This window comes from Oryx dammah, unplaced genomic scaffold (genome assembly GCF_014754425.2).
Source record: "Oryx dammah isolate SB20612 unplaced genomic scaffold, SCBI_Odam_1.1 HiC_scaffold_5, whole genome shotgun sequence".
In the NCBI taxonomy this organism is placed as follows: domain Eukaryota; kingdom Metazoa; phylum Chordata; class Mammalia; order Artiodactyla; family Bovidae; genus Oryx; species Oryx dammah.
This window is the reverse complement of record NW_024070189.1, coordinates 16,556,946-16,581,410: the sequence shown is the minus strand read 5'-3', so window position 1 is coordinate 16,581,410 and position 24,465 is coordinate 16,556,946. Positions and strand designations below refer to the sequence as shown.

The window sequence follows — 24,465 nt, the reverse complement described above, 5'->3', positions numbered from 1 at the left end:
TTTTCAGTAATCAATTTTTCATATGATGAGTTATTCAAAAAGTGTTGCCAAGAAAAGAAAATTCCACTTTTGTAATGGAAAGACTTGAACGGCTGATGGTTCTTGTAGAGAACTCAGACTTGGTAAATGTTTTGTCTGTAGTCAGCTTCTCTTTAATAAAACAAATTATAAATACTTTGTTCAGAGTTGCTCCAATTTGTCAGTATTGTAAAGACTCATTATTTCAGATTCCACATAAAACTAAAGAAAATATGTATTGAACTTAGCTTAAATATAATAGCAAACTAGTAATATAATTTGCTATACATCTACTGTACAGATATACTATACTGTATATCTACTACATATAAGGGACTTTATTTATATCACCTTCTTTAATCTTCATAATAACTCTAAAAATAGTTATTATCCTCATTTATGGGGAGGGAACCCAAAGAGATCCATGTTACATACCTACCCAGTGTTAGCAGTAGGGTTTGAACCCAGACCTGTCTGGTTTTAAAACTTGAGATTGCTGGTTTGTTGAGAAATCAATCGGTTACTGCATATAAAACATTGTAGAATATAGAAATGATATTAATCAAAATGTTAAAATAGTTATCCTTAGACGACAGGATAGACTATGGTTGATTTTTATTTTCTTCTCCATATTTAGCATTTTCCTTTGTTTTGCAATAAGTAATTATCATTTTATATATAATTAGGAAAATGGTTTAAAAAAATTAGTCTTGCTCTCAGGAGGTATAAATCTCTTATTTTACATTTCCTGTATGTCTTCATTTGAAATATCTCCCAATCTTAACACTTCTCTCCTGCCATTCATAATTATCACTTCTTTCAAAATCTGATTCAAACCTTACTTAATTCCTCAGTATCTCTTGACTATGACCGTTTCATCAAAATTTTTGTATTGTTTTGTTGTATTTGTGCTTACAAATGCTTGTTAAAAGAAAATCTGCTGTTTTGTATGATTTCAGCATTGAATATGTATGCTCTGTCCTGCACTGAAATCAGCTCTGGAGTAAAACTATAATGTTCTCAAACACATCAATCATTCAAATGAGGTTGGTGACCAGGATTCTGAAGGATTCCCATCTACGTGGTTGCATGATTTTCCCTATTTAATCTCAGTGGAAAAGTTAATCAATATATACAAAGACTTTCTTTATAAAGGAATGGCATTAGAGAGGAATGCCATTTGATAACAATGATGCGGTACCAGAATGAGGAGGGCTCGGGATGTCATATGACAGACAGGCGTGACGCTTCCATGTGTATGCTAAGGTGTCAAGGTGATGAAGGACAAGAGAGCCGAGAGTCACCTTTACAGAGGCAGTGATGCTCAAGACGCCGTGTGACTGGATAAATGGAAACTTGATGGGCAAACTGTAACTAATGAGGAAATTAACCTAAGTGAATAGGACCAACGTGAGAAATAAATAAAGAAGGGAGGGCACAGGCAGCTGACACTCCAAAGTCTGGGCTTAGAAGTTTTCCTATTAGGATGGCAATGATGACCAGGGGACTGTGACGACAAAGAAACAAGCAATGAAGGAGTACGAGCAAAGACACCAAACTTCCCATTTCCTCTCGTGTCGTCTGTGGGTGTTACACTGTGTCTGACACCGTGCAAGAAGGAGCAGAGAGAGTGTGATTGAACAGTCTCTTCCTCTCAAGGAACAGTAATAAGATGGTAAGAAAGGAGCCAGTAGAAAAACCTGCTGCTATATTCTAAGTAAAAGATAACGATGACCTCAACAGTAGGAAGGTCAACTATTGAGGGACCAATATAATTTGGGAAATACTTCAGTGGTTCTTCAGAAAGATAGAATTACCTTTAAAAAAAGTCCTAAGGGGAAAAAGGAAAGAGTTATGAAGTTACAGATCAAGATGTAGGTTTATATTCTGTTTATGTTCCTGTTTATGAGACTTCCCTGGTGGCTCAGACGGTAAAGCGTCTGCTTACAATGTAGGAGGCCCAGGTTCGATCCCTGGGTCAGGAAGATCCCCGGGAGAAGGAAATGGCAATCCACTCCAATACTCTTGCCTGGAAAATCCCATGGATGGAGGAGACTGGTAAGCTACAGTCCATGGGGTTGCAAAGAGTCGGACACGACTGACTGAGCGAGTTCACTTTAACTTTATGTTCCTACAAATTGTCATTAGGGACACAATTGTAATTTTACACAATGAATGAAGTCTCTTACCCTAATCTATGATTAACTAAAGGTGGGATGATAACTTTTTAAAGTACAATAACTTTGTTTTTGAATTTCCATTCAATAACGCTTTTTAAATGTTCATTCTCCTATAATGTTTCTGATCACTTTATGTATAAGATTAAAAGAACTGTTTAATATTTCAAACAAGTATTAGCACCTGATATAAGATTAATTATTGCCTTTTAAAGATGAGTTATGTTCGATGAATTATATCTAAGCCAAATATCTGTAGGTCAAATTTCAGCCATAGGCAAATTAAAACAGTTGAGTTAAAAATTTCTAAGAACCGTGACTATAATAAAATATGAAAATATTATAAGCACTGCCAGAAGAGATTACAGTAAAGCAATAAAACTGATACCCTATGTGATCAAAAGAAAGCACACAAAAGTAATTTTGGACTCTCATTTGTCCTTTAACATATTTTAAAATGATACCTTTCTATCCTAAGGAGTCTTCTTTATTTTAACACATAAAATGGTTAGAGTTCTTATTTTATCTTTTTATGGTTTCTTCAATAATAAAGATCCTGGTTGCCATTCTCCTTAAGATCTACATGATCAAAAAGGAGTGAAAGAGAAAAACCAACCCTTAGGAAGAAATTCACACTGAAATTTAGTTAGTAAAGGAAATATCTGGATCATGTGATTTCTTCTCTTGTGAGAAACCCCAGGGAGCTGAGTCACATGGCTTTCATATCTACGGACAGACTGTGGAGTTAATATATCCACCTGCTCTAGCTCACATGAAGCCTTACCATTCAATATTATGATCTAGCCTAAAACAAACACGGTTAAATAGCACAGTAAGGAAGTGGAATATCTTGATCAATTAAAAATAATTATATGTACCACATATAACAACACGTTTGAAAATGTTGTTCAGTAATAAAACACCATTTAACTCTAAACATCACTTGACTTCTGATCCTGGTCAGCCAATGCCTCTGTGACTTTGGATGAATCATTCAGTCTTTCCAGAGGGATGGAACTTAGGCTCCTCATTCATAAAATGAGGTGAATGGATTTATTAGGCTCTGATGTTTCTTCCAGCCATAAATTTGCAGTATTCTAAAAAATGGTAGGATAAGGATCACTTCATGGGAAATAAGACAGGGAAACAGTGGAAACAGCGTCAGACTTTATTTTTTTGGGCTCCAAAATCACTGCAGATGGTGACTGCAGCCAGGAAATTAAAAGACGCTTACTCCTTGGAAGAAAAGTTATGACCAACCTAGATAGCATATTCAAAAGCAGAGACATTACTTTGCTGACTAAGGTCCGTCTAGTCAAGGCTATGGTTTTTCCTGTGGTCATGTATGGATGTGAGAGTTGGACTGTGAAGAAGGCTGAGCACCCAAGAATTGATGCTTTTGAAGTGTGGTGTTGGAGAAGACTCTTGAGAGTCCCTTGGACTGCAAGGAGACCCAACCAGTCCATTCTGAAGGAGATCAACCTTGGGATTTCTTTGGAAGGAATGATGCTGAAGCTGAAACTCCAGTACTTTGGCCACCTCATGAGAAGAGTTGACTCACTGGAAAAGACTCTGATGCTGGGAGGGATTGGGGGCAGGAGGAGAAAGGGACGACCAAGGATGAGATGGCTGGATGGCATCACGGACTCGATGGACATGAGTCTGAGTGAACTCCGGGAGATGGTGATGGACAGGGAGGCCTGGCGTGCTGCGATTCATGGGGTTGCAAAGAGTCGGACACGACTGAGTGACTGAACTGAACTGAACTGAACTAAAGGATATATTTCTGAGTCCCTCAGATTAACTCTTCCCATGGACTATTTCATTCATTCATCAATACCATCATTTTTTTCTGTATCCCAGACTCTCAGAGCTAGTTTTAATTCTTCCCTTTCCCCAGGACTACTACATGAAAAGCTAAAGCAGAATTTATAACTTTAGCAAGAAATATTATGTGAAAAAAGGAAACGTGAGCAGCAAGACCTTCTTTCACCATAACAGGAAGATGCCCTGTACTGTTCCATTTCATAAGCTGCAGCTCCCTAAAATATTCTAAAAAAGCAATCAGCCCGTTTCTGGGTTCCTCTGAACTAACACAGTCTTTACGCAACAAAAGATGTCTGAGAGCAACTGACCTGTGGGCGTTATGCCTCCACAAGGAAAAAGGAGACGTTAGGGGTCATATCTTTACGGCCATCGTGTATCCTTGGTGTTTTTTGTGTTATTTGTACTATATTCTTGTTTGGCTTAAATTTGCTGATTTGATAAAGAAGCAAAGTGAAAACAAACTTTGACCAGGCCATCATCCTTAAATCTGAACCAGCCTTTTCTTCTGGCCTGGTTCATTTTTACTTTTCCATTCATATCTAGTCAGAAAGTTGTTTTCCTGTATCATTCACAAAATCCTGCCAACATTATATAATTAAAAATTTAACTTTTATTAAATCTTGACAATTTTATGTAGTTCAGTGAATTCATTTATTGGGACATGGATTAAAGGTATAATGACTAAATATATTAAAGATAATAACAACTAACTTATGTAGCATTTATATGGCCCATGCATTGTCCTAATTACTCATTTAATTCTTATCTTAATCCTATGTGACTTCCCTGGGTGGCTCAGACAGTAAAGAGTCTCCCTGCAATGCAGGAGACCTGGGTTTGATCCCTGGGTCAGGAAGATCCCCTGGAGAAGGAAATGGCAACCCACTTCAGTATTCTTGCCTGGAGAATCCCCATGGACAGAGGAGCCTGACAGTCTACAGTCTATAGGGGTCACAAAGAGTCAGACACGACTGAATCCCAAGACTAAAGTCCCAAGACTTTAATCCCATGTAACAGGTAATATTATACTTGCTGTTTGGTTGCTAAGTTGTATTGAACTCTATTGCAACCTCATGGACTATAGAGGCTCCTCTGTCCATGGGATTCCCCAGGCAAGAATACTGAATGGCTTGCCATTTCCTTCTCCAGGGGACTCCCTATATCATGACCCAGGGATTGAACTCACATCTTCTGCACTGGAAGGAAGATTCTTTACCACTGAGCCATCAGGGAAGCCCGGGCTCTATTATAATCTATATAATAAAGATGTAGAAACTGGGGCACAGAGAGGTTGGTGACTTGCCTGAGATCGCTTATATAGGAAGTGGCAAAGCTGGGATTCAGGCTGCTTCGAAGGCTGTCTGTCCTTAATTCACTATGTTTTAAACTCTCTGTATAAAATCATACCTTTTTATCTTACACATGTTGACTTGCCATATATATTTAACAGCTTTCCATAGAATAATTATAAATTTCATTCATTATGAAGCCTATGTAATTTCCAATTTTTTGTTCTATTTTTTTAAGGCTAGATCTTTCCCTATGATACTTCAGAGTTGCCAAAAATTTATTTCTTTTCATCAATTATTGAGAGTTGAAATTTTATTGTTTTGGCCTCCCCAAAGACTGAGAAACAACTCAAATGGATCTCCTTTTGCTGATAATCGTTTCAAATACCTTATACATTAAAGTCATAACAGGAAAAAATGAACTTGTTATTTTCTTCAATTTATTTTTGCAACTCTCAGCTATATATAGCTTTTCCCTAGACTGCTGTGCTTTCCACTAATTACTGTGGAAGTTCTGATTATCATAATTATATGAGCTAGAATATTGATATACATCCAATAAGTACTCATATTAATATATTACAGCTATTAAAATCCCCTTTGATAAAATATATAAAATACTTCATTGTAACTCCTCTATTAGTAATATATGTATGTGTATGTATGAAGCAGAAATTGACAGGATCAGTCAGAATACACTACTGTAACTTGACAAGCAAACAGAATTAATTGTCATATGCTTTACTCACCAAATTGACATTGCTTTATTTTTCAGTGCACCTCTCTTTCCAGAAAATATTTTCATTTTAAGAACTCTTTATAATTTTCAACATGCAATCCTAGCATCTCTTGCTTTAATACTACAGTAAAATCAAGATAATTGAAAATGAATTTAATTTAAGCAATTTTTATAGCTTAGAATTCATATTTCACATGATTTAAAAGTCATAAAATTATATATTTTGAGATTAGAACTAAATAATGTCACAAATCATGGGGTTATGATTAACTTATGAATTTTCAAGTACCGTAAAACCTTAGTAATTTGGAAAACAGTACATCTGCCTTAGAAAGTTAAGTTATTGAAGCCCTTTTAAAAAAGAAGGCATGTTATGTAGCAAATGGGGATACTAAGCAATTTATGAGATGTCAATTATATTTTTAAGGAACTCTATTTTAATAATTAGGCAAGAATGCTTTGAACTTAGCATGCATTTTGTATTGAAGTGGATGCTTCTAAAGAAGTTAGAAGTTGAAGAATTTATCCTAAACTGTTAATATTATTGATGAGTTAAATTAATGTGATACTACTCTCCTAAATTTTGGTAATATAATTAATTAAATCAATCTGATAAATAAATCCATCCATTAAAATACCCTTTTATGACTTTTGGGGGCTTTGTACCATCAATTACCATCAACTACTCCTACCATCATCAATATCCCTTTCAGCTGACTATAAACATGTTCAAGTTTCAAACCAACAAAACCCTCCTTAGATCCCCTTCCTTTCATAGCCTGGCATCTCAAAATAGCAGCCCATATTTCTTAATCTTATGTTTTTATCCCTCACTTCTTGGCCCAGAGCAATCTGGTTTCTGCCTCTGGCTTTATACGGAAATTGACAAAATATTTTTCAGTCCCTATCTTACTTAGTCTCTGCACTCCTTGGTACTGACGGCTATTCTTTCTTAAAGTTGTCTTCTCTCTTGTCAATTTTCCTAAGTATTATGCCTTCCTAGTTCCCTTCTAGTCTCTTACACCGTTGATGCAGAGGCTCCTCGAAGGAGTCCCCACTTCGGTAGCTGGCCAGCTCACATTTCTTTTTTTTAATCTCATATATACTATCAGATATACAATGGTGGTGCATTTCAATGCTAGAGGACCCAGCTTTCCTGGTCATAACTGATTGATTCAGGGTCAGAAGTCTGACGCAAGCTGAACCATCAGGTGCATACTAAATGAATTACGCTATCTGGAATGAAGGCAGGAACAGGGAATCACTGGTAGTAAACCAATCACATTACTTCGAGCCTCCCAAGAGAGGGTACATAGGTAAATGGATCATTTTGGCCGAGGCCCCTGTAATAGCCCAGTTCCTTTCCTCCTCTGACTTACTGACTGCTCAAACAGTTTCTTTTTGGTTCTGTGAGATACGATAAATCCTTTCCCTGCTTAAGTGCCCAACAGCCACTTCTTTTTGTTTGTATAAATTAACAAGAGTAGTTTTTATTTAAGCAAATAAACATCTTGATTGGCTCCTCTCTCATCTCTGACATTGAACACTGATATTCACCACAGTTTTCTCTCTAGACCTGCTTCTCATTCTAAATACTTTCCTTGAGCATTTTCATTCAAAGCAATTACTTCTTTTTATGTAATTTAACTGTTGTAGATTTATTTTAATCTAAGCAATTTTGTCTTATTTTTGTTCATTGGATTTTTTCCCTCGTACCTCAAAAATCTCCTCCTATTAGTTTCATTTTATAGCATTCTCAACTCTCCTTATTTCCCTTGCCTGAACTGGAAAGAGGAATAGAGAACTTTGTCTTATGCTTCTCTTCTTATCCATCTCATGCTGGAATTATTGGTTCTCTTCTTACTTGGCATGCTTCTCATAACCTCTTTGATCTGTTATCTTGATGGTAAAAATTTCAAGTGTATGTCGCTAACTCTCCAAAATGGTCACACACATATCCAAGTACTTAAACTAGACAATGCACTTTGCTGATTCAAAGATCTCTTAAACTCAATATGTCCAAAATTTAATGCAAAATCTTTTTCTTAAAATGACTTTTCTTCCTATGTTATAGGGTCACCACCTATCTAATCTCCCTCTCCCATGCCTAGTATTGTGTAGGAAAACTATGGCATGGTCTGTCTTTTCTATGGCCTGCAAGCTGAGACTGGCTTTTTACATTTCTAACATGTTGTAAAAATTAAAAACAAAAAGAATATGCTAGGGTGGCCATATGTCATCCACAAACACTAAAAAATATTTACTATCTGGCCTTTAATAGAAAATGTTTGCTGACCTCTATTTTAAATGGTCATCAAATACTTTGACCCTTTCTCCTGCTAATATATTAAATGGTCACCACTGCTCTTAAAAGTAACTTCGCCTTCTTTCTGTACCAGCGTCCTAAATCTGGAACACTATCTGGTCTCCAAGACTCACATCTTGGGGTATAATAAGAAATTTGTATTTGGTTTTTGCTACTCCTACCCTCTTCATTACTTCGTCCTATGTGTCTCTTCCATTTGGCTATTATTGAGTTTTATCCTTTTTAATAAAACTGTAATCATAAGTATGGTACTTCCTGAGTTCTGTGAGTCATTCAAATGAATTAGTGAACCTGTGGGAGCCCCTGAATTTGTATCAGCCAGGAAGAGCAGGTATATCCAGTGCAGACCTCACTTGTTCACGTCTGAAATGGGGGCAGTCTTGTAGGACAAAGACTAACTTGCTGTGACTGTGCAAACTCCAGGTAGTCAGAGTTAGAACTGCTGAATTTAACTGTATCACCAGGATGCTATCTACAGTGCATACGGGCATTAGACTTCTCACGTTACAAACCAATTCAGATCAGTTCACTACCTTGCCTAAATACCACCGAAGATTTTAGTTATACATATTTATGTGTATGTAGGGGTGTGGGTACATACACATAAATATATATAACTATAGTTTGATTCCTAGGTCAGGAAAATCCTCTGGAGGAGGAAATGGCAACCCACTCCAGCATTCTTGCCTGGGAAATCCCATAGATAGAGGAGTCTAGTGGACTATAGTTCATGGGATTGCAAAAGAGTCGGACAATACTTACTAACTAAACAACAACAATTTCATCAAATTTAGCTATATTTTTCTGTCTTTGGTTAACACCATGAAATAGCTTTTTGCTATAACTCCTTCTACAAATAATGCTTTCAGTAGAAAAATATGTTTATAGAAGGTATTTACTTCATCAATGTAGGTAATACAACTTATAAAAACATATAACCATAATAACTTAATTTGTGTATTATCTTTAAACAGAAAAAAGTTATCTACAATTATGGATTACACTATTTTGGAATGAATTTTATCAACTCAAATCATTTTTTAAAATACTGTGAAAAGATAAAATATATTTGTGGTAAAAAACGAGGATTTTACATTCATTTATGTTTTCAAATAACATTTAAATGTGATACCTTAAAAGTCTTTCTAGTTTCCATCTACCAAAAAAGGAAATTAGATGAAAGTGATCTGTAAGGACCCTTCTAGTTTTAAAATCCTATTATTTTAATCATGTGATCTACTTCTTTAATGTTTAATTTTCTGTTATACTGCCTTTGCAGTATACTTCCTAATTCTACAGTTCAACAGACGGATAATGTGTTGTTGGTTATAAACAAATTCATATGAAATGACCTGAAAATTTATTTAAAATGCAATCAGTGAAAGTCAATATTGGATTTCTTCATGTTAAATCTGAAAAGCCATCACTAGACTTGCTTTTTACTTTATCTGCTGCTTAACATATCTCAACAGTGAATCTCTCGTATCAACATAGTCATCAGGATCCAAGCTGCAAATAATAGAGAGCGTCAGTGTCGATTTCGCTTTCTCACGCTTGCTTCCCTTCACTTCATCTGATTTTAATCATCCCTGTCAAACCACAAACAGCCCAAATTACCTTCATGACACAGAAGCTTTCAAGGAGCAGACAGAATCTCCACTTTCATTTAGCAACTACAAAAGAAAGCTGTCCAGCTGGACAAATATTATTTCCACACTTGACAATCTCTACAGTTGAGCGTGCATTTTAATTTTAACTAAACCTGCCAGGAGTTTGATATGCGCTTCTTGTTTCGTGTAGATTGACTCATAGGATTATCAGACCGATGACTGTAATTGTGATGAAAGAACCCAGTATTTTTCAACTAAAAGACGAATCATACACCAAAACAGAGGGACCAAAAGGAGCATATAAGAGGCAATGTGGAGGTATGGATTGTAGAAAGAAATCTACTTAAATTAGGTAATTTAATTACTAAATAAAGTCTAAAGATAACAGAACACATTCTTTGAAAAGGAAGAACTAATAAGTAAAAATAAAATGTAAAAACATTAAAATTTTATGCATAGAAACCCTTGAGAAATAGGTCCTAAGAATGAAGTCTAAAGAGATTTTAAAAATTGCTTTGGATTGACTCAACTTCAAAGTCAAATTTCTAGAATAGTTCTTTGTGTGAAATTACAATAAAACTGACGTCCCCTCTTTTTTTTCCAAATCTTTTTTTAAATGTTTTGGCCATGCTGTGTGGCATGTGGGATCTTAGTTGTTGCCCCACTACGGATCAAACCCACACCTTCTACACTGGATGCACAGTCTTAACCATTGGACCACCGAGAAAGTACCATAAAACTGATGTTCTTTACAAGATGTTAAAAAAAATGCACTCTATACCAATCAACATGTCCTATACACACAATGTGAAACTTCAAACAATTCAGAGTAAAAATGAATATTGATAGTAAGTTTGTAGAGGAGTAATAGAATAAATGTTACCTGTAGAGTTATACATAAATGATTATATCTTTGAAGCTTAATTTATGAAACTTAAATCTAAAAGTTTCAAATGGTGAAATATTTCTGGGAACATTTCCTAAGCTGGGCCTGAATTCTTCCGATGGTTCTAGAACCTCAAAGTTGCCAAGTGCAAGCCTTCCCTCCAGTCTGCTACACTCCACAGTCCCAGGCCCCTCCTTCCCCAGAGGAAGTGCTCTTGGGGCACTTTCTCCCCCAGATCCGGCTCAGACACCACAGCTCGGTTTCCCTCACCAGTCCCCTGTTCTGTCTCTTTCCCTTGGACCTCTGACTGAACAATTTCATCCGTGCCCATGTCTCCCACTACCGCTTGTGTTTGGAGCTCCTGTTTGAAGTGTCCAACTCCACACTGGATAAGTCCCTTGGATATTCCACAGGTACCTCAAACTCAATATGCCCCCAGTTTTATTACCTTTCCTCTGAGATGTCTTCATTTTCTCGAGGTCCCCATAGCAGCTAACAGCATCACTCTCAGCCTAGGTACTGGTCAGAAACGTGGGAGTCACCCCCACATTCTAACGCTCTCTCACGAATTACACTACCAGGTTTTGTCTCATTCAATCCTGTTCTCATACTGCACCTGTGAAATTCAAACTCCATCAGCTGGATTAATACAGCAGTTTGCTAAAGTGTCTCCCTATTTTCTGCATCATCTCCTAACACATTTTCTATCCTCCCACCAGAATGATCTTTGTAAAGGTGAGAAAGGAATCAGTGTTCACAGCAAGATTTCAACTCTAAGTGACTGGGAGATAAACCATACACTTAAGCAAAAGAGAAAAATCAAAGGAAAGAGCTAATTTTTAATTTGTATGGGGAAAGGGAGTGTTCGTTTTAGAAGTAACGAATTTTAAGTATAAGAATTACAGTCATATATAATAAACATAAAGCAATCATTTGGGAAAGGGGAAATGGAATTTAGGAAGGAGGGGATGAAGCATATATTATATAATTTATCATCTAAATTAGGAAATTTTTGGAATACAAAGCGTACTAAAATAAATAAAATTATATAATTTTTGAGATGTATACTCACAAATCAAGTAAGTGGCTTTATAATATATGTGGACCTACATAAAATTATATTCAAATTCTTTTTAAAAATTCTGATATCTATGCCTATTGAAGTAAAAAATCTTTATATTGACATCAAAAATACAAAAACAGATGGTTGTTAGTACATTACATATACTTTAATCAATTTCTTAGTTGTATCATCCCTCACAGTTTTCTAAAGAACGTATTTTTAAAATATGATCGCATTATTTTTATAACTTTCCAAGATACATTTTATGTTTAGTAAATTTTAAATTGTTGACATTGCCAAGTGACTTTTCTGTATACATTTTTTTCAGGTGCAAATCTACTGGTAAATAATATTAAGTTCAGAGCAAATTCACTACAGAAAAACATTGCCAATTTAAATTTGTAATAATGAAATACACAAATAATTTAGCCAAATTATTTTTACAGTTTTTACTTTTTTGCTTCTATGCAAACTGCCTTTTTTGACCAATAAGCTAAAAACACAAATCCATCAACTAAATATGTATGCTTATTTTCAATGTTTTGCTTGATTTAGATACTACAAACTTGCAGGTTTTTCCAGGTTAACTTCATTCTGAACCAAAATATATACTTATTTAATTAAAAATATGAGCTCCATCAAAATATTTCTCCCCATAAGTGTATGTATTTCAAAACACAATTATGGAATTTCACTGTTATATTTTATATATCATTTGAGTTCTTATAAATTAATTTGTTCAGTTTTCCCCTTGATTTCAGAGGGAAATAGTTCAAAGTCCTCCTGTTTACAAGCTCTGGGTTCAGTAACTGCAATTCCCTAAAATCTTCACATAAACTGAATTTTTTGACTTCCATTTGTTAAATGCTTTGACTAAATATTCCCAGTATATTTTGCTGGAAACTGCAAACAAAATTTAGAGAACATTTTAACAAAAGTATTTAATGCCATGGTAGGAACTTTAATTGATTTATAAACTTACTCTTCAAAGTCTCAAAAATTTCTAAAATCCAAACAGAAAAAATATATACAGCTATGCTTGTTATTTTTTATCAGCATCAACCTAACTATAAAAATTTACAGGCTGGTTATTTTGTGCATGTATAAGCATATTGGTACTTTTTGAGAATATATCTTCTATTTAGGTTGGTAGATTTTATAAACTCTTAGAGGCAATTATGAATTACACAAATATGTACAACATATTCTGAGTATACTACTCTCTGTAGGCTCTAAATTTATTCAAAATATTTTATGATGTTATATTCTACTTCAGAATATTTTTTACATCACCAAGACCAAGTAATTTTACCATGTATGTTGCAGTTTGTCATTCAATTTACAATAGTACTCACAATATCACAATTCATGCAATATCACAATTCACAATATCACAATTGGAGAAGGAAATGGCAATCCACTCCAGTACTCTTGCCTGGAGAATCCCATGGAGGGAGGAGCCTGGTAGGCTGCAGTCCATGGGGTCGCAAGGGGTCGCAAAGAGTCAGACACGACTGAGCAACTTCACTTTCACTTCACAATATCATGTGTTTCACATTTTACAGAAAGAACTTCTGAATGCTTTACTTTGATCCCACGTATTAGACAAGAAACTTGAACCATTATTGGAATTGATCTTTTTACTAGAAATATACAATGATACTGAAGTAAAACTGCATCGTTTAAGAGCTGGTAAAGTTCTTTTAACAGAGACAATACAGTAACAGTTACTGTTTCACCTTCCATACATGCACAAGAAAACCTGAAACTGAATATGAGCGGAATTAATTTAGTACAGTCACTCGATCTAAATGAAAAGTCACATTTCACAGTGTGTGTGTGCTCAGTCGCTTAGTCATGTCCAATTCTTTGCGACCCCATGGACATAGCCTGGCAGGCTCCTCTGTCCATGGGATTTCTCAGGCAAAAATACTGGAGAGGGGTGCCACTTCCTTCTCCAGGGGATTGTCCCGAGCCAGGGATCGAACTTGCATCTCCAGCGGCTCCTGCACTGGCATACAGATTTTTTATTATTATTATTTATTTCAGCTGTGCTGGTTCTTCATTGCTGTGTGGGCTTTTTCCTAGTGGCGGGAGGCAGGGTTCTCACTGTGGTCGCTTCTCTCGTTGTAGAGCACAGGCTCAACAGTTGAGGTGCACAGGCTTTGTTGCTCATCTTCCCAAACCAGGGATCAAACCTATGTCTCCTGCACTGGCACAGAGTGGTACACAAATGTACCTTCTGCAGTGAAGCATCAATCATGAAAAAGTCATATTTTCAGGCACGGTCTGAAAATAAGACTGTGCAATAGATGCTGATGCTTCTATGTCTTCTTGTTTTCATGTGGTCTGTGATATCACTACAGCCTCCATAGTGTGGGTTACACATTTAATTCTTGTTGGCAAGTCAAATGAAATTTAGTACTACTAACCGATGAATGTTCAGTTATTTTCCTTCTCTCCTCCCTCCCAAATCACTGTCACCAAAAACAGTTGTTACAAAATAAAAAATGTGTTATCCTACAATAAAACAAATAGTTGTAGATGTATATCATATGATACATAATAAAATCCTTATAGCAATATAAAGCTGGTATTGTATTCACTCTATGGTAAAATTGAATACAGGGTGAGAAATGTGCAATCCACAGGCCAAAGCACAGGCTCAGCACAACTGGTTTTGCATCAAGTGGCCAGCAGAGCTGGCAGCCCGGAGCATTCTGCCACTGCCACCCCCTGAGCTCCAAAGGAGCTAGCTGATCTAACTGCTGGAGAGCATTTACTTTATCAGCAAGCATCCTTCCTGCTCTCCTTGAAAAAGATGTGCTAGCTTATATTACTTCTGGAAAGCACTGGGAAACAGAAATGGGAAGTGGCCAATTTAACCATATGTTACAGTGAGAATTCTGTTCACTGTACTGGTGTCTCAAATATGAGGACACGCCAGGATGGAGACAAGCAAGGTGCAGGTCTATCAAAACCTATCCTGGTTTATTTATGCGTAACTATCAAATAAGGCTTCATTCAAAAATAAAAACTCTGAGACAAAAGCTAAACTGATGAAATACTGAGATGAAAGGCATAAGGTGGGACTATTCCTGGGCCAACTGAATATATAATGTGATGTCAGTTCATGGGATCTTTTACATCTTTTTAAAAATTATTGATTTACTTATTTTTGGTTGCACTGGGTCTTCTTTGCTGCATGTGGGGTTTCTCCAGTTGCTGAGTTGCTGTGATAGCTTCTCTTGTTGCGGAGCACAGGCCCCAGGTGCACGGGCTCTGGTAGTTGTAGTGCATGGGCTCAGCAGCTGGAGCTCACGGGCTCGAGTGCAGGGGCTCAGGAGTCGTGGCACATGAACTTCAGTTGTGTGCGGCACGTGCACTCTTCCCAGACAAGGGATCAAACCCGTGTCTCCTGCATTGGCAGGCAGATTCCTATCCACTGTACCACCTGGGAAGTCCAGTACATGGAATATTTTCAATATCAATATAACATATATAAAATGAAACGAAACCTATGAAAAACGAAAATCCAGCTTTGTATGGCACGAGATGGAAAGATTTCCAGAATGCTATAGCGTTTTCTTAGAAAAGTAAATTGTAAAACTATATATGCATCATGATACAATGCAATACTTTAAAAAAAACCAACCCCTATCCTCCTCAAAATCAGGAAGGATATTCAACAAATCAGCAGCAGTGCTAAGCTGTGGGTGGTAGAACTAAAAAGGAACAGGGAAAAGGAAATTTTTGCTCTTTATAATCATTTTTTGTTTGAACTTATAATGAGCATGTCTTACTTTTAACGCATTAGAAACAAAAACAAACAAATATTACAAGGCATTAGCTAATGTAGTATTAACTGAGTGGTTCAAGTAACAAGCGATCCAGAAGTTCCGTAAGACATTCCCTTTGGGCAGAAGAAAAGAGAGGTCAAGTTGCCAAAGAAAAGGAAGATAAAGGTGGAAGTCCAGTGATCTCACAAAATCCGTAGCCTCACAGGGCCCCCTAGTTCCAAGACACTTAATCTCTCCCTGTATATAGATTCAAACACTTTCCAGTTCTGTGAATGATCCAACAGCTAGTGACCGGAGGATATAAGGAGCCTCAGCCAGACAGTAAATAAGAGAAGTAATTCATCAGTTTGTCTCCTGTCCATTTCTCTTTTCTTCTGCAGCCTGGGCTCTTACTAACTTCTAATTGTCAACGTGTAATCAGGTCCTCAACATGAGGTTTCTTTGTATGTAATGGGATCCTACTGCTAGACCTCAGCCACAACTGTCTGCTCCACACTCACCAACAGGGTGCCCTGGTAATGAAAACAGTGAGACCATTCCTGGAGCATATAGAGAACTGCTTTGCAGAACCAGAACAGAAAATTCACAAATGAAAACAGCGAAAGATAAAATTGGAGAGGTATGCCATGGCTAGCGGGATATGCTGAGGCCTTTTATTCTGCAGGAGGAAAATATTTGTACTTTTATTCTACAGAGAATATGGAGTCATAAAAGGTTTTCTTCTGTTTTTTCTTACTAAGGCAGTACATGACTACTGTTTTACAAATATTTATTAAACAGGGTGTTAAGACGGTTTGGTGTGGGGTGAGAGAAGAGATGTAGGAGGATCAGTTAGAAGGACAGTGAGTTAATCCAGATGAAGGTGATGATGACTAGGAAGAGGATGGGACCGTGAGGAAAGGAAAGACAGCTTTTGAAATGACTTTCCAAGGTAAGACTAGATAAGAGTTTGGGGTCACTACCAAGGCAGGCAATTACAGCTGAGAGCACAACCAGGCAGGTGTGACATGTCCCAGGCATTAGAAGCTTGGACTTTAGACCAAGTCATCAGAGACACCAGACAAAACTAGAGTCATGCTAAGAGCCAGAAAATGTGTGGATATGTCGTCAGAAAGTAGCAAAGGGTAAAATCCAGGGTGAGGCTCTTCCTTGGCAATAAAAAAAAAAAAAGACCAATTACAACAGAAAGAGCTAAGAGAGGTGGGTATCATACAGAGCAGGGCATCTTGTTGACAATGCCTCTCACAGTCTTGTGGATGGCAGCCACAGATACCAGGCAGGGCATGCCCAAAGCAGCCTTCAGGAAGCTAGCTGGGGAGTGGGTGACTACAAGGGTTGCCAATAAGATTTTCTGCTTGGTTGGGCCACAGGACAGGCCAGGGCAGTCAGATGATGCTATTGGGGAATTTACATAGAAAGGGCTAAATTATTACAAAGCAATTCTGAAATTTCATCCTGGATAACAGAATGGTAGTTTATGAATAGATTTTTTAAAAAAACGTAGGAGGAAAATGTTAACAGAACGCACAACAAAACAATTTTCAGTTCAGTTCAGTTCAGTCGCTCAGTCGTATCCAACTCTTTGCAACCCCATGAATCGCAGCACGCCAGGCCTCCCTGTCCATCACCAACTCCCGGAGTTCACTCAGACTCACATCCATCGTGTCAGTGATGCCATCGAGCCATCTCATCCTCTGTCGTCCCTTTCTCCTCCTGCTCCCAATCCCTCCCAGCATCAGAGTCTTTTCCAATGAGTCAACTCTTTGCATGAGGTGACCAAAGTACTGGAGTTTCAGCTTTAGCATCATTCCTTCCAAAGAAATCCCAGGGCTGATCTCCTTCAGAATGGACTGGTTGGATCTCCTTGCAGTCCAAGGGACTCTCAAGAGTCTTCTCCAACACCACAGTTCAAAAGCATCAATTCTTCGGCGCTCAGCCTTCTTCACAGTCCAACTCTCACATCCATACATGACCACAGGAAAAACCATAGCCTTGACTAGACGGACCTTAGTCGGCAAAGTAATGTCTCTGCTTTTGAATATGCAATCTAGGTTGGTCATAACGTTTCTTCCAAGGAGTAAGCGTCTTTTAATTTCATGGCTGCAATCACCATCTGCAGTGATTTTGGAGCCCCCAAAAATAAAGTCTGACACTGTTTCCACTATTTCCCAATCTATTTCCCAAGAAGTGATGGGACCAGATGCCATGATCTTCATTTTCTGAATGTTGAGCTTTAAGCCAACTTTTTCGCTCTCCTCTTTCACTTTCATCAAGAGGCTTTTTAGTTCCTCTTCACTTTCTGCCATAAGGGTGGTGTCATCTGCATATCTGAGGTGATTGATATTTCTCTCGGCAATCTTGATTCCAGCTTGTGTTTCTTCCAGTCCAGCGTTTCTCATGATGTACTCTGAATATAAGTTAAATAAGCAGAGTGACAATATACAGCCTTGGCGTAGTCCTTTTCCTATTTGAAACCAGTCTGTTATTCCATATCCAGTTCTAACTGTTGCTTCCTGACCTGCATACTTCCATATCTGCATGATTTTGAACGGATTATACAAATTGGTAATGTCCAGAATAGAGACGCAGCAGATATAGGAGTGGAACACATGGGAAAACATAGTGCTTGTAATGTCACACTGAAGTCCAGGAGACCAAAACTCAGAGAGTATCTTTCAAACTTTTTGAATTATGACCTACAACGTTCAAACAAAATGCATTGCAATCTAATGTGTAGGTGTGCACACATATCTTAAACGAAAGTCTCATGAAACACTGCTTCTCTTGCTTTGATCTGTTCCATTTCATCCTATTTTATTCCTTTTTACCACTTCTTTTTATTCTTTTTTACTACTTCTTCTTGGAAGGACTGATGTTGAAGCTGAAGCTACAATATTTTGGCCACCTGATGCGAATAGCTGACTCATTTGAAAAGACCCTGATGTTGGGAAGGATTGAGAGCAGGAGGAAAAGGGGACGACAGAGGATGAGATGGCTGCATGGCATCACCGACTCAATGGACATGAGTTTGGGTGAACTCCAGGAGTTGGTGATGGACAGGGAGGCCTGGCGTGCTGTGGTTCATGGGGTCGCAAAGAGTCAGACACGACTAAGCGACTGAACTGAACTACTTCTTTCTTTAAATGTTGCCCATAGGCTCTAAATTGATTACAGCACCTGAATTTTGGCTTAGAGATTTTTAGATTAAACAGACTTTTGTGGTTATTTTGTAGACTCATCTGCACAGATATGACTGATAAATCCAAAAGATATATTCTTTGAGAAAAGGTAAAAAAAAAAAAACAAGAGAAAAGCAGAAAAATTAAAGACTGGCTTGGGAACCACTGATGGGTGGAGAGGACAAATAAGAAAGTTGGGTCACAGGATGGAAAAACACTAGTATCAAAGAGGACAATGTTGCCAGAAGGAAGGGGAGTCAACAAAAGCTCTTTTCAATTCATGTCTTCGCCACTACTGCAGTGGTTCTCCAGGGGTACTCGAGGACACTAGTTTAAGTAGAATCACTTTGGCCATTTGTTAAAAATTCAAACACCCAGGTGGGCCTCATCCCAGGCCTAACGAACTGAACTTTCTGGGTATGTGTCCCAGAATTGACAATTTAAAAGTTTCCCAGGATATTCTTTTCACTGACTATTTTTATCTTAGTGCCTTCCACAAATGAGATTTCAAAGTGGTACTTTTCAGGAACATGCAGCCTCACTTCACACATTAGATGCAATCTTAAATAGCTGTTAAGTGAGTGCCTGCACACTAAACCATTACTCCCCTAAAGACTATCATGATTAACTGTATGTACAACATCAGAACAATGTCCAAAAGAAAACAAGCAGCTTCTGAAGCATTCAGCCTTTAAACAGACACCTTATTCTGACTGTTCTGTACTACTTCTCCAAGTGGTTGGCCAAATGGGCATACAAGCCTCATTCATTAGTTTTATTTTGTTTAAAAGCAGACACTACATTTAAAAATTTACTATGCCGTCACGTTTCATGTTGATTTTGAATTGAGTGCACTGGACTTACTAGTTAAGTACCACAATGAAGTGGTGTTTAGGAGAACTCACAGGCAGAAAGTGCCGCAAGGAGAGAGTTTGCAGAAAATACAAAAACTAAAATTTATGATTTGGACTCTAACAGTAAAGATATCCCTTTACATGGTAAGCCCTGCTAACAAAAATATTTGCCAGTTTATTAACAAGTATGAGATGAGACTTCATTCTACTCTTTAAGATGGGAATCATAACTAACAACATCCATAGCAGAAAACATTTATCACTTATATCAGGTGATATCAGGTTCTGTTTTAAAACCTTGCCATGGATTAACTTGTTTCATCTTCACAACAACCCTGTGAAGTAAGTACAGTTTTAGATCTCATTCCCAGAAGATGAAGCTGACATAAAGAGAGCTACGTAACCTTCTTGGGGTCTATAGCTAGAAATAGGAGCTGAGGTTCACACATAGGCAGTCTGTCTAGAGTCTGCATTCAAAGGCAGTGTGCTACAATGTGATTGTGAGAAAGTCTCAGATATAGAGGTAGCTAGCTGCCCAGTAGAAAGACTTGCTGTTTATGGTCTAGGGTTTTTGTTTTTTTTTTCTTTTGGTTCTTTATACAAGTTATTTCCAGATAGCTTGGATCGCTGTTTACATTTAGTTATTAATTTTTTTATGATGCACTTTATATATAAGAGGAATACTCAAGATAGCATATAAGATGTGATACTGGGGTGGAGTCAGAGAGTCTGCATTTCTGAGAAGTTCCCAGGTAATGGTGATACTGCTGGCTTGGGGACCGCACTTTGAGTAGTGGGGGCTTAGGGTGTGAGATCTGGGATAACAATGCTAGTGGTGGAATTCTAGCTCCATTACTTACTAGTTTTATAATGTTCTCCTTGTGTGCCTCTACCATATCTATAAAATACTGAGATCAATACAGTGTTGTTATGAGGTTACATGAGATAATCCATGGATACTATTTAGAACAGCTGCTGGAATACAGAAAATACAGTAAATACTATCTCTTTATTACAGAAAACTATTAAAAGCATATATTGTATCATATTAGAAAGCCATTTACAGAATTGACTGATGTAGCAAAACAATAAATTCTTATCATTTTTTCAAGTCACTAGAACATCACTGTACACTGAAGGACATTTAATTCACGTTAGACCCAGTATCCAACTTTACTAATTACATAAATCTGGAACTGTTCTAAATGAACTGGCGTAAAGGCTTTGGACTATGTTATTTAAAGAGATTATTTTGTTTCTATGCCAGAAAGCTTTTTCTACATTGTAGCTGTGCACTGAGTTCCAGCTCATTTATTCAAATAGCTTTCTTTGAATTTAGAAAGATATTTTTGTTTTAAAAATTTATTTTAATCAAATAGAAATCAGAACTGGTTTAGTATGAAAAATAATAATGACTTTAAACATTTGTTCAAGTAAGAGCACTAGTATAGTTTAGATAAATGTGGAAGAGTTAGCCAAATCCTTCACAGACAACTTTATACATTTTCACACCACTATCCAATGCAGCCTAATTACCTCATGCTAGAATCACAATGGTGATATCACTCACCTAGAGCTAGACATCCTGGAATGCAAAGTCAAGCGGGCCTTAGGAAGCATCACTATGAACAAAGCTAGTGGAGGCGTTGGAATTCCTATTTGGGATTTGGAATTCCTATTAGGAATCTGGAATTCCTATTAGGATTTGAGCTATTTCAAATCCTAAAAGATGATGCTGTGAAAGTGCTGCACTCAATACGTCAGCAAATTTGGAAAACTCAACAGTAGCCACAGGACTGAAAAAGATCAGTTATCATTCCAATCCCTAAGAAAGGTAATGCCAAAGAATGTTCAAACTACCAAACAATTGCACTCATCTCACATGCTAGCAAAGTAATGCTCAAAATTCTCCAAGCCAGGCTTCAATAGCGCATGAACCATAAACTTCCAGATGTTCAAGCTGGTTTTAGAAAAGGCAGAGGAACCAGAGATCAAATTGCCAACATCTGCTGGATCATTGAAAAAGCAAGAGAGTTCCAGAAAAATATCTATTTCTGCTTTATTGACTATGACAAAGCCTTTGACTGTGTGGATCACAACAAACTGGAAAATTCTTAAAAAGATGGGAATACCAGGCCACCTGACCTGGCTACTGAAAAATCTGTATGCAGGTCAAGAAGCAACAGTTAGAACTGGACATGGAACAACAGACTGGTTCCAAATAGGGAAAGGAGTATGTCAAGGCTGTATATTGTCACCCTGCTTATTTAACTTATATGCAGAGTACATCATGTGAAATGCTGGGCTGGAGGAAGCACAAGCTAGAATCAAGATTGCCAGAAGAAATATCAATAACCTCAGATATGCAGATGACACCACCCTTAAGGCAGAAAGTGAAGAAGATCTAAAGAGCCTCTTGATGAAAGTGAAAGAAGAGAGTGAAAAAGTTGGCTTAAAGCTCAACATTCAGAAAACTAAGATCATGGCATCCAGTCCCATCACTTCATGGCAAATAGATGGGGAAACAATGAAAACCGTGAGAGACTTTATATTTTGGGGCTCCAAAATCATTGAAGATGGTGACTGCAGTTGTGAAATTAAAAGACGCTTACTCCTTGGAAGAAAAACTATAACCAACTTAGACAGCAGGTTAAAAAGCAGAGACATTACTTTACCAACAAAGGTCCATCAAGTGAAAGCTTTGGTTTTTCCAGCAGTCATGTATGGATGTGAGAGTTGGGCCATAAAGAAGGCTGAGTGCCAAAGAACTGATGCTTTTGAACTGTGGTGTTGGTGAAGACTCTTGAGAGTCCTTGGACTGCAAGGAGATCCAACCAGTCCATCCTAAAGGAGATCAGTCCTGGGTGTTCATTGGAAGGACTGATGCTGAAGCTGAAACTCCAATACTTTGGCCACCTGATGCAAAGAACCGACTCATTGGAAAAGACACTGATGCTGGGAATGACTGACGGCAGGAGAAGAAGGGGGTGACAGAGGATGAGATGGCTGGATGGCATCGTCAACATGATGGACATGAGTTTGAGTAAGTTCCAGGAGTTGGTGATGGACAGGGAAGCCTGGCATGCTGCCGTCCACGGGATCACAAAGAGTCGGACCACAACTGAGCGAAGAACTGAACTGAACTGGGAAACAGTAAAAGCTGGAGAGTCAGTGAAGGAGGAGATATGAACTATGAAGTCTTATATTTGGGGTTGGCCAGTATATTTGAGTCAGCCAGAAAAGATCAATAAATAATTTGTCTCTCTTTCCACTTTTCATTTCTCTAACATGGGTGATGAAAGAGACAACTGTGAGACAGATTCTGATGTTTATTTTTCTAAATTAAAACCATATTCAGCATATGACCTGCCCAGTGAGATCATGACAGATAAGAATCAAGGAAATGGGTGGAATTATTTTTCTCTCCTCTTTCCCTTCTCTCCCTGCAGAATGGAGTAAGGAAGGCTCCATGCTCCTCCTTGAATGTCCAATGGGGTACGAGAATTTTTTTTTTTAAACATTCAACAAAATACAACACAACAGATTTTTACTTTATATTTGCTTTCTAAACAAGTGTTACCTTAAAAAAAATCACATTTACCCCCAAATCTGCATAAAAGTGTTTATATAAAAGGCTGGCATATGGAAAAATTTAAGGTAGAGTTACCTATACTTAATTATACTGAATAAGGATACTTCTATTGAAATAATTGTCAGGATTAACTTGTACTCCAAGTGAAAAAACAATCACCTGTGGGAATTATGATTCTTAATATCTAGGGATGATAATCAACAAAATTGGGTAGTTTGGGTTAGAGGAACAAGAACACAATTATACCAACATCATGTTTTGTCATTTGGGCTTACAATGGTCTGAATCAAAATCTTGAAAAACAGAAATTTACCAAATGCATGAGCTAACTTTTTCCACTTACAAGGCAGGTAATAGCTGTATCTCAATATCAGAGAGTCAAGGAATTTCACTTCAGTGTGACCTATTTATGCCTCTCAGATGCATCATATGCATTTTTTAATGACCCCGAACCAAAGGAAATGTAGAAACCTATTTGAAGAGCTGACATTAAGGTTGTGACACCAGTGAAAACAACAAGAGAATCTAAAGTTAAACTGACACACAATCCCCAAATCAGTCTGTTACACTCCTAATTTAAAAATCAGTTACTATGTGAAAAAGTGATGGCGTGTCAGCCTTTGCTTTGAAACCCCTGAATTTTGTCATTTGGTGTTTGTGTCACAACCTTAATATTATTTAAATATACTTTTAATATCTATTATTTAAAAAATATCTTTGAATTGAAGATACTCTGAAGCTTTGAAGAAGTCAACCTCAAAGCAGTGCATTCCTAGCATGCCACTTTTATTAGAAGTGGTGCATAAAACATTTCCTGTTGACAAATCTAATTCATTAAAAGGTGAGATGGATGCATTTTAAAATAACCGGCTGGCATCATTATCTGCAGCACCTTTTATAAATTATTCCTCTTTTCCCTTTTGACTGAACTTGTCACAGTTCTCTCTTTCAGAGTCTGAGTGTTATGCCTTATAGTCAATGCTTTCAACATGTTTAGACAAGTCATAAGGTAAACAAGCAGTGGTACTTTATTTTCTAGAAATGAGAAAGGGTAGCAGAAGTATTTACAGATAATTCCAGTCAATTCATTGATTTTTAGCTAAGG

General features: G+C 37.3%; 1 protein-coding gene across 5 annotated transcripts in view; it reads right to left on the bottom strand.

The window, feature by feature from the left end:
* KIAA0825 (KIAA0825 ortholog) overlaps positions 1-24,465 on the bottom strand; it is a 434,350-nt gene that overhangs the window by 380,673 nt on the left and 29,212 nt on the right. For 2 of the 5 annotated variants that reach the window (XM_040241509.1, XM_040241512.1), the window contains exon 3: positions 458-541. The exons of 2 other annotated variants lie outside the window; for them this stretch is intronic. The gene's annotated coding sequence lies outside the window, so the exon portion shown is untranslated. Of the gene's footprint in view, positions 1-457; positions 1,484-24,465 lie in introns of those variants that run through there. One more of the 5 variants, XM_040241511.1, reaches the window with a different exon arrangement.